A 10,265-nucleotide genomic window follows, 5' to 3' on the forward strand; every position below is an offset into this window, starting at 1 on the left:
ACTGGAATTGAATTTGTGAGTTGAAAAGGATATTTAAGGATTCATAATAAATAGTGAATGTGTCCGTATCTCGAAGGCTTCCAGTATTTTGATAAAACACTGAGTCCGGCTTTTGTGATGGAAACTCCCAAAGTTTCATGTCGAGGTCTTCCCTTTGACACCGACCCTGCCCAGCACGGACCCTCCTCGGCTCAGTATCGTTTTTAGTATGTGGATGTGTCAACAACCTTTGTCTGACGCACACACAGGCAAACACACACACTCACATACACACACACACACACACACACACACACACACACACACGTAAATATATATATATATATATATATATATATATATATATATATATATATATATATATATATATATATATATAAATAATATTTTTTCAGTAATGTTGGGTGTAAAAGCCTGGTAATAACTGCTACAGATCTTGAGCTTAGGGAGGCAACTGCTGATGGTTCCTGTATTGCCTTCAGCTGCTGCTGCTGCTGCTGCTGCTGCTATCATGAGTCTGTTATCACTCCCACTGCTGCTATCGTCTGCTATCACGAGCCTGCTATCACCCCTGCCCCTTACTTTCCCAGGATTACTTGTAAACATAATGGCAGCTGTTAAGTCCCTGATATATGCATCAGTAAAAGTAAAATGTAAATAAGATGCAACTGTGGTGCGCTATTTTCCGTATTGTGTAAAAGGAAAAGATGAAAAAAAAGAAAAGGAAGTGAAGTAAATGATGATAATCATGAGAGCAATGATGACTGTGTGGCTCAAAATAATGGAAGAGAAATATAATGATGTTATAGTGTGAACATTTTGACTGGTCTGAATTTACAGTTATATATAAATGAATTTGAAATTTTTATGTGAAAGTGTTTGATGTTTATTAGATTCATAGATGAGAGATTATCTCAGTTTCATGGCGTTTCTGAAGAGACAGATTGTCTTTTTATCTCTTGTTTCCCCGGCTAATGATCGTTTGTACTCCGTGCACAAACTGGGAGGCGCCAAATGTGCCAAGCTGTTCTTAAACTGAGCCTCTGAAGGATGAGGTACAGCAGCACGTCCAGAGCGGGATGACATGAGGACAACAAGAGACGGCTGAGAAAAAGATGGGAGACAGTGGAGGAAGTTGACGCAAACAGAGACCACGAGGACAGAGACCACAAGGAAAAAGAGTACGAGGACAGAGACCACGAGGACAGAGAGTACGAGGAAAGGAACGAATGATTGGGAGGATAGTTACTGACAGACATCGAGTCTACCTGACGTCTGGTGAGGAAAAGATAGATAGATGTCGCAAAAGCTAAGAATATATAAGTCTTAAACTACATCTATTGAGATATCGGGTTAACTTGTCACTGTAAATTGTATTTCAAAGCCGGAAAGCGATAATAAGCTTTGCGATCATAACGTAATGGTAGTCAAACGTAACAAGTATCAAGGCGATACGACTTGAGTAAACAGTTGAATGAATAAATCGATAAATTCTCCCGATATGATAACTGTTAAGGCTCCAAAGGTCCCGGGTATAAGACATTTTTTTCAGATGATATAAAAAGATTTATGATTTGTTGTTAAAGGCCGTGTAATCCTAGATGATAACAAGACCTTCTCAGCTGTTGTGACTGGTCAGTTACCGCGCTTTGTGGCGGAAATGTTGTCGTATAGTTCATTCTCAACGCCCGTCCTGACGGGTTTATGCCCTCTGACGATTGTTCGGGTATGAAGTCAACGACCTTGTTTAAGTCATGTACCTACCATGTCATTTTTGTCCTCAAGGAAGTTTTAGTAGCTTAATGATTGTCTGATTATTAAAAAAAATAATGATTATATGTTCATTTTAGGCTATTTTCAAAAGTGGAATCATGCGTTCAAACTCAAGTTCGTCCGGAGAGACGTATTCGAACAAGCCAATGATAGCCTTGCTCGCCATATGTAAACACAAGGATGCTTTCCCATTGGCCCCCATGGCCAGACCTGTATTGCTTTTTTGCCAGCTTAAAGACATTTTCTTCAGCGGCTTTTAACGACGATAAGGAATATACTAGCCCTACACCCTAGTGTAGATAAGCCAGTACAAGACGTGAGCGTAATTTATGCGTGTGATAAGGTTTCGAAGAGGATACTATTACGGCCTGCTTGGGGGAATCTCTCTCGGGACAAAAGATTGTGAATTTTGTCTTCAATAAACACTGGTGGTACTTGCACCAGCTGGTACTCATTCAGATAAATCTTCAGTATATTTACACTTTTATTACAATACAATAATTCCTGACCGACACTATATGACTTTTCTTTTTACTGAGAGGTTGACTTTTATCATCCAGAATTGCAGCTTTGAGCGAGTACTTGATTGTGGAACTGGGATATATTCATAAATCAATGAATTTCCATGAATACTGAATGTGTTCAAGTTGTACGCAAAAAAAAGTTAAAGAACCTCTCCATGTGAGGTCTGGATGAATCAGTAAACAGCGAACCACCAGAGGTCCATTATCAATTATTAACGACACACCCACAGGTTCGAATTAGAAATGAAGCCTTTATGTATGAAGCATTTATTGAACCTTCGAATACTCTCGTCCATTTGATAGATTACCTCTACTCATCACTGAGTAATTAATGATGGAATCCTCACTCTTATTCTATACTAATACGACCTTAATAAACATGTCTTAAAGGACCATATATGCAGTGAGGGCTTGTATGGTCTTGGAACTTTTATAAACACTGAAAAAGACGAAAGTAAGATATATAGTTAGAAGTTATTGTTGATAGTTAGAAGGTGAATGATAACATGTATGATAATAACTTTGATAACTTTCAACTTCTAACGTTAATGATGTTACTTATTAACATGCCATAGAGGAGGAGGGAGCATAATACAATAGACAAGTAAGGAGCATGATGCTATAGGCCAGGATGGTGTATAATAATGCCATTAACAGGTGAGAGCGAGAGTGAGAGAGGAGGGGGAGGGAGAGTGGTTCGTGTCGTGCCGGGAAATGAGAGTAATGTGAGAGCAGCTATGCACAGTGGGGCAGGTAACGAGGTGTATGAAAACGGTAGAGGGTCCGGGATGGTTCGGCGATATACGGCGGGGAGGGGAGTTAGCTGAGACAGAGAGAGAGAGAGAGAGAGAGAGAGAGAGAGAGAGAGAGAGAGAGAGAGAGAGAGGTTAAAGTCTACACGTTAAAGTCTAAGAGAACTTTCTCACTTTTTAATCTCTCTCTCTCTCTCTTTCTCTTTTTTCTCTTTTTTTCTCTCTCTTTCTCTCTTTCCTCTTACTTTCATGTCACTTTCTTCGCCTGTCACAGTCTCTTCTTAGAGCTGATGTCACACCATTTTCGTCCATCCCAACACCACAAGCTGTATCACATCAGCCACACCTGATGCCAGCTGAGAATTATATCTTTCTTATCGTTAATTTTCTTATTGTCACCAGAGAAGAATATTCTGTAAAAACACAAACAGAAAACGTACGTGGCAGTGAAGAATGTAAGGACGAAAGAAAACACTGAGAGGATGTTGGGCTCACAGAGGGCGAAGGTCCCCAATTCAAGTGTGACAATTTCTCTCAGAAATTAAGCGTCATTTTGGCCGTCCATTCGTAAGTTTCTAACACGATTCTGGTCTTTACTCAGTATTTGCTGGTTTAGCATCTCGCACGCCCACCAGGAACTGTCGGGCCGAATGTTTTCCCGAATTACAAAACGAACAGTGAAAAGTTCAACATCATTCTTTTCAAAGTCAGTGAAAAATCATTGATATAAAAAGTGGGATTTATTCTTATCAAAGCATTTTTTGCATGGTTTATGTCCATCAAACTAATTGATATTATCACGTAAACATGTACATATATCATATATGTATATATGTATGAATGTATGTATGTATGAATGTATGTATGTATAAACGTATGTATGTGCGGTAACTTTCATAAAAGTACGATCATCAGTCAGTTGGCATATGCGATAACTTTCCTAAAAGTATAACAATTATTTTTAGTGTGTATGATAACTTCCAGCGTACAATACTGATACGGTTATTATGTACGATAACTTTTATAAAAGCATAGTAACGTTTATGGCTAAACAATACTTTGTGCAAAGATATGATCATGGTTTTGTTACATTCGATGATCCAGATAAGCACTTTAGAACTTATGATGGTAAATGATAATGAAAATATGGGTAAGGTGATGGTAGCTCATTAAGAATAAGCAGTTTTTAGTAAAATCTGGTTCGGTGTCATGATTAGATCAGCGCTGACAATCATTTCTCCGATGGCATACGATATCTACTCGTGGTATACCATACCTATCGCTCATATTATGAGTTCTCGTACGTATCAAGTGATATATTTAGGTATTTCATGAATATTTTTGAAGGTAAAATATTTAATACCTTTTTTGGCGTACTATGGGAACAGAATGCGATGGTCGGGTACGATGGTAAACCTTAGCATTGTAGAGGGTTAAAATAAGGGAAGAATATGGCGAAAGAGAGAGAGAGAAAGAGAGGCAAGGAGGCAGTAACTCTGGAGAAACGAGAGGGAGCAATAACTGTGACCAGAGAGAAAACGGGACGGAAAATATTTAAGGGACACTGTGGTAAAAATGTATCCTCGTCGCAGCTGTCGGTACCCTGACGACCCTGATGAGAGTTTAGGGGAGGCAAGAACGTTCCTCTGGGGTGACGGGTGACGCAAATTAGTATGAAGGATTCCGTGCGATAGCTCAAGCCAGGTGGACACGACCGGTACGACATAAGAGCAAGGCGGTACGACGTATGATCGAGACGGGACGACCCTTGAGCACGATGGTACGACCATTTGATTAAGACGGTGTTACCTGTGAGGATGATAGTATGATACCTTGGCCGTTGATCTGACCCTTAAGGGTCAGGTCGAAGGTCACACCATCATGTCAAAGGATCATACAGTATGTGAGCAAACATTATCCCGATGTGCTCAAGAGACGTGCCATCGTACATAAGGGTCGTACCATCGTACATAAGGGTCGTACCATCGTACATAAGGGTCGTACCATCGTACATAAGGGTCGTACCATCGTACATAAGGGTAGTACCATCGTACATAAGGGTCGTACCATCGTACATAAGGGTCGTACCATCGTAAATAAGGGTCGAACTATCAACTTTCCTACGTCATCTAACGGTAAAGAAGCTGTTGGATCTGCTGATTACAGATGAGCTTGATTAAAAAATCATTAGTCGAAGAAAAAGAAGAGAAATCTGTACATCTCTCTCTCTCTCTCTCTCTCTCTCTCTCTCTCTCTCTCTCTCTCTCTCTCTCTCTCTCTCTCTCTCTCTCTCCTCGGGGGGAGCTTGACCCCTCGTTCATGGATAAGCCATGAATCTGGGAAGCTCTCCCAGGGGGGTCATTAGCCAGTGGATCACGACCTTGGCAGAGCTGCGTGACACACTGCGGGAGTACTAGTCAGCAATACCACTCGTACACATTTGTACTGTGTATTGCTCAGTCATGTCAACAAGAACAGCATAGGAATAACGAGGTTCCTGGCTATTTTTCCGGGAGTCATGACTGTATCTCTGATATTCATCCGTATCTCTGATATTCATAACTATTTGAAAGATTCATGACTGTATCTCAAAGATTCATGAATGTTTTTATAATATTCATGACTATATATAGGATTCAAGACTGTATTGCTATGATTCAGGCTGTAATTATTAGATTCATGATTGTATATATATATGACTGACAACTGTATCTCTACGATTCATGGCTGTATCTTTACGAATCATGACTGTGTATCGAAGATTAGCGAATCTCGCTCAGTACACTCCTTTTAAAGGTGAAGCATGCGCTAAAACTACCCTGTTCTGGATTACGTCATTGTATCGTCAGAAACAGAACAGTCACCACAAGTCTACGTGACTCCCTGAACTGCGTATGGACAGGAAGCTCCAGTCTGTTACCAGTTGCACTCCAGTTAGCCAGTATATGGCCTCTGTTGTTTACACATTTAATGCTTCTCTGGCTGGGAACAGCTGACTGCAGGAGGTGGTTGTTCCAGCTGCGACACATAGATGGCGCGCGGGTAGTGACCTTGTAACATTATTATTATTCAAGTTTCCTTCCCCTTTATGATCAAGTGACAAGGAACTCACACAAGTTTCCCCTGCACTTCATAAATGGCGGAGGCTGCCTCTCTGATATTATTTTTCCAACGAGTTTTCCTTTTATGATGAAGTTATTGACAACACCATTAATACCTGCTGTCACACACACACATATGGTCGTGTGTAGCTTCGCGACATTATTTCTTCCACCAATTTCCTTTCCTTTGATGATTATTGAGTGATCTGCAGCTCTGACCTCTACATAGATCCTACCCAGATTCAAGTATGGCATTGTGGAACATTGTGGCATCTTTTTTTCAACCAAATTCGTCTTTTTTCTTATTGATTTGATGATTACCAGTTGCCCTATCTCTTGAACATCCTGTTCTGTCATACAACATTCTAGATATTTGCAGTGTGTGTGTGTGTGTGTGTGTGTGTGTGTGTGCAGTCATGAAATATCCGGGCATATTTAGGTTAGGTCTTTGATAAACAACTCACATTGAGAGTTTCTGGTAAATGATTAATTGTAGAAGGATTACTGGGAGGTGGAACACACATTGTGGTTTTGTGCTTTTGTGGAATTACGCTGCAACACACAGTGCTTTTGTGGGTTTGCAGGATTTATTGTGCAAGCTGGGCGATTACTGAATAAATCGTGAAATCTCTGTCAATAGTACAATAGAAAAAAGTGTAAATACGTGAGAGTTTGCTTTCTCTCTGTTTTGGCTTGTTTGTTTCCATGACCATAGAGTAATCTGTCGTCTTTTATTTCCCTTCTCCCTCCCTGTTTCTGTCTATGTGTTTAAAACATCTTTCTATGTCCCCGTCACTCCTGGGACTATGTCTTTTTTCTCTGTGTGTCGCTTTCTCTATCTCACTTGCTTCCGTCACGTTCTGAATGCATTTACTTCATGAGGGAACAAGTGAACGACCCTTCACCAGATGTGACGACAGCTGTTCCTCTGACGGCGGGCGTCTGTGGTTCATGTAGTTGTTCACCCTATAATGAGGGTTGGTTCCTAGTGCTCAGGTAGAGCCAACAAATGTTGAACCGTTTACGTAAACAGACCCACACAAGACAACAACCTGCTCTCATTCAGTTCAACAAAACGGGTCACTATACTCCTTCCAGTTCATTAACCAAGTTGAATGCAAGTTAGATATGCAAATGAGATGAGAAATCCCTACCTTATAGAATCAAAAATTAAGATTATTGAATATTCTCACATACTTCGCATGTACGTTACGAGACAACACAGGAAAGAATCTGTTATAATCAAAATGAGATTATCATAATCCATGTAGAGGAATTATGAGTCATGTAGATGAAACATTAATCATTTTACTATATTCAGTGGGACTGAACACTGAATATTATATACACTTTCATAAAACCTGTGACAATACTTTGTCGGACCCTTACGTTCAGTTTCTGCAGCTCCTCATGGTACAGTAAACCTCCGGAAATATAACCATTAGGACGGAGATTTGCTGTGTTAGATTAAGCTGCCTTTGTTTCATCCAGTGATGGAAGCGAGGCACTCAGAGTATCTGAGGATTTCCCTTTTATGTTGTACACACACAGACACACACACACACACCTACACACACACACACACACTGGGGTCTGGCCTGAAGCTAATGAGAGGGAAAGGTATTGTGGTTAATGAGAGGGCAAAGCTAATACGGCTAATGAGTATGTAGGGAATTAGACCAGTGAAAGAGAGAGAGAGAAGAGAGAGAGAGAGAGAGAGAGAGAGAGAGAGAGAGAGAGAGAGAGAGAGAGAGAGAGAGAGAGAGAGAATCCATGAGGAGAGGAATTGATATATATAATGATAAAGCAAGTAAACATGAGTATGAGAAGTGACGAGTAATGTTAGTGAGAGAGCTAAGACGAGAGTAACTTTGAAAATGGGAAATGGTAGACATATTAGAGTAGAAACAAAGGGTACATTTACCATTAAAGTTATACATGCGAGACAGTGAAGAGGAAAACGAAGAAACATTTGAGTGTCAAGCTTTACGACTCCTTCATGACTGCCACTGACTGACTGGCTTGCTGTGACTGACTGGCTTGCTGTGACTGACTGGCTTTTAACTGTTTTCTCTGATAACGTTTAAAATATATTCTATTTTGAGAACTAATTCTGGCCTCGAGAAAAGGTGGATGGAAGTGTCACATTTACAGATGAACATTACGATAAATAAATATATAAAACTTATGTTAGATATAAATATATATCATACAAACCTCCAACAGCAAGGATCGAACCCGGGACCCCTGTGCAACAGGCGGGAGCGCTACCACTAGGATATGATCACGATCATGGCCTAGTGGTAGCGCTCCCGCCTGTTGCACAGGGGTCCCGGGTTCGATCCTGGCTGTTGGAGGTTTATATGTTCTATGAAGGTGCACGTCCATATGCACTTTGTTCTTATATATATGTATATATTCAACATTCTCCTCTCTCTCTCCCGACAATACCAGCAACACACCATAACACCAATACTAAACATGGTAAAGCGTCTCATGGTCTTCACCCACCTGGCACTAGGGTCATTAAAGCCATATTCTGCTTCAATTAGCTGTTACTTACTGCCCTGCCTATGTGTTATTAGTTTCATTAATGCTACTAACTACAGGTTCTGCAGAAAGTCCAGTAAATTGGCCACCTCCGGCCGCTACCACCAGGTTATTGAGAATATTGTTAAAGACAAACCATTTCCCTGGCCTTCATTGTGCTGTGAACCCTGACTTCTATATCTATAGCAAGGATTCTAACTGCTATGGTGGGTAAAGGTGTATAGAATATTGCCAAAGACGTATTATTTCTATGGTTCTCACTCTTCTATATGCCATGTTTCGTTTTTCAATAGCGAGGAATCCATTGTTTTGGAGTGTAAATGACATAGATGGCTATAGCGAGATATACTGCTATAGCGGTGTGGTTACGCTATATGCTATAAAGGTTATTGTTCTTAGAGACGGGAGTCATAATTGGAATCTATAGGTCTTGTGTTACTCTGTTTTCTAACGGCTTTAACCGTTGATATGTATTGATTTTCCTCATAACGGTCTGTAACGGTTGTAACGGTCGGTACCTGGGACAATTAACACTTCTAACGGTCAACATTATATCTACATTTCACAATAATTGCCGAGTGTTGTTCAACGAAAATAAAATATCTATAATGATATCAATCCTGAATTCTAATTAGGGTTGAGATGTTTTTCAGTTTCACTGGATTTCGTCAGTGTCTTTAAGTTTCATGGCTCAGTAACACAGTGTTACAAGTGTTTCATATTTCTGCATTATTCATGAGTGTTGCCTTAGAGATCACAGCAATACTGCTGTTCATGTCCTGCAACAAGAGACGATGATTTTACCTGTGTTTCGTCAGATAACTCACTGTATGAACTGACCACAAACAGAACACTTGTAACACAACGAACACCAGGTGATGCAAAGGTTTTCTCCTTGTGTTGTTCTCCAATGGTTCTCAGGGTTTCTCTTGTCTGATCTGATGATATCCTGGGTAAAAGCTTGACCCTGACCTAACCCTGAGTCATCTCAAGATCTGACCCTAGCTTAACGATGGCTTTTATCCAGACAGGTCCCTGGCTTGTTTCCTGGCTTACTCGTCCCTGATCCGGCCACTAATTGGCTTGTCAAAGCCAATCAAAGTGGGGTCCCTATTGCAAGGGTGATTACAGAACCTCACAATCCACTAGACGAGAGAGTCATATGAGAAAGAATGAATGAAATGTCTCATCCCCTTTTATGTATGAGAAAGACGTCTGAGATTTCAATACACACACACACACACACACACACACACACACACACACACACACACACACACACACACACACACACACACACACTGTAACGAACCATACTAACACCACAGTTCACAGTCACCAGTCCTTCCCTCACCATTGTAATATATCATCATGATGAAGCACACGTTTCGTTTTCTCAGTAAAGGCGAATTTACGACCCGACAAAGAATACAAAGTATCTGGAGCTTTTTAAATTATCGTTAACCAAAGAGCAACATTAAAAATGCTTTTAGATTAGGTATAATTATCTCGGTTACGAGATTGTTCGGTAAATATAATTAATTCTCTAATTAACAGCAAAGTGG

This window comes from Panulirus ornatus, chromosome 49 (genome assembly GCF_036320965.1).
Source record: "Panulirus ornatus isolate Po-2019 chromosome 49, ASM3632096v1, whole genome shotgun sequence".
Taxonomy (NCBI): domain Eukaryota; kingdom Metazoa; phylum Arthropoda; class Malacostraca; order Decapoda; family Palinuridae; genus Panulirus; species Panulirus ornatus.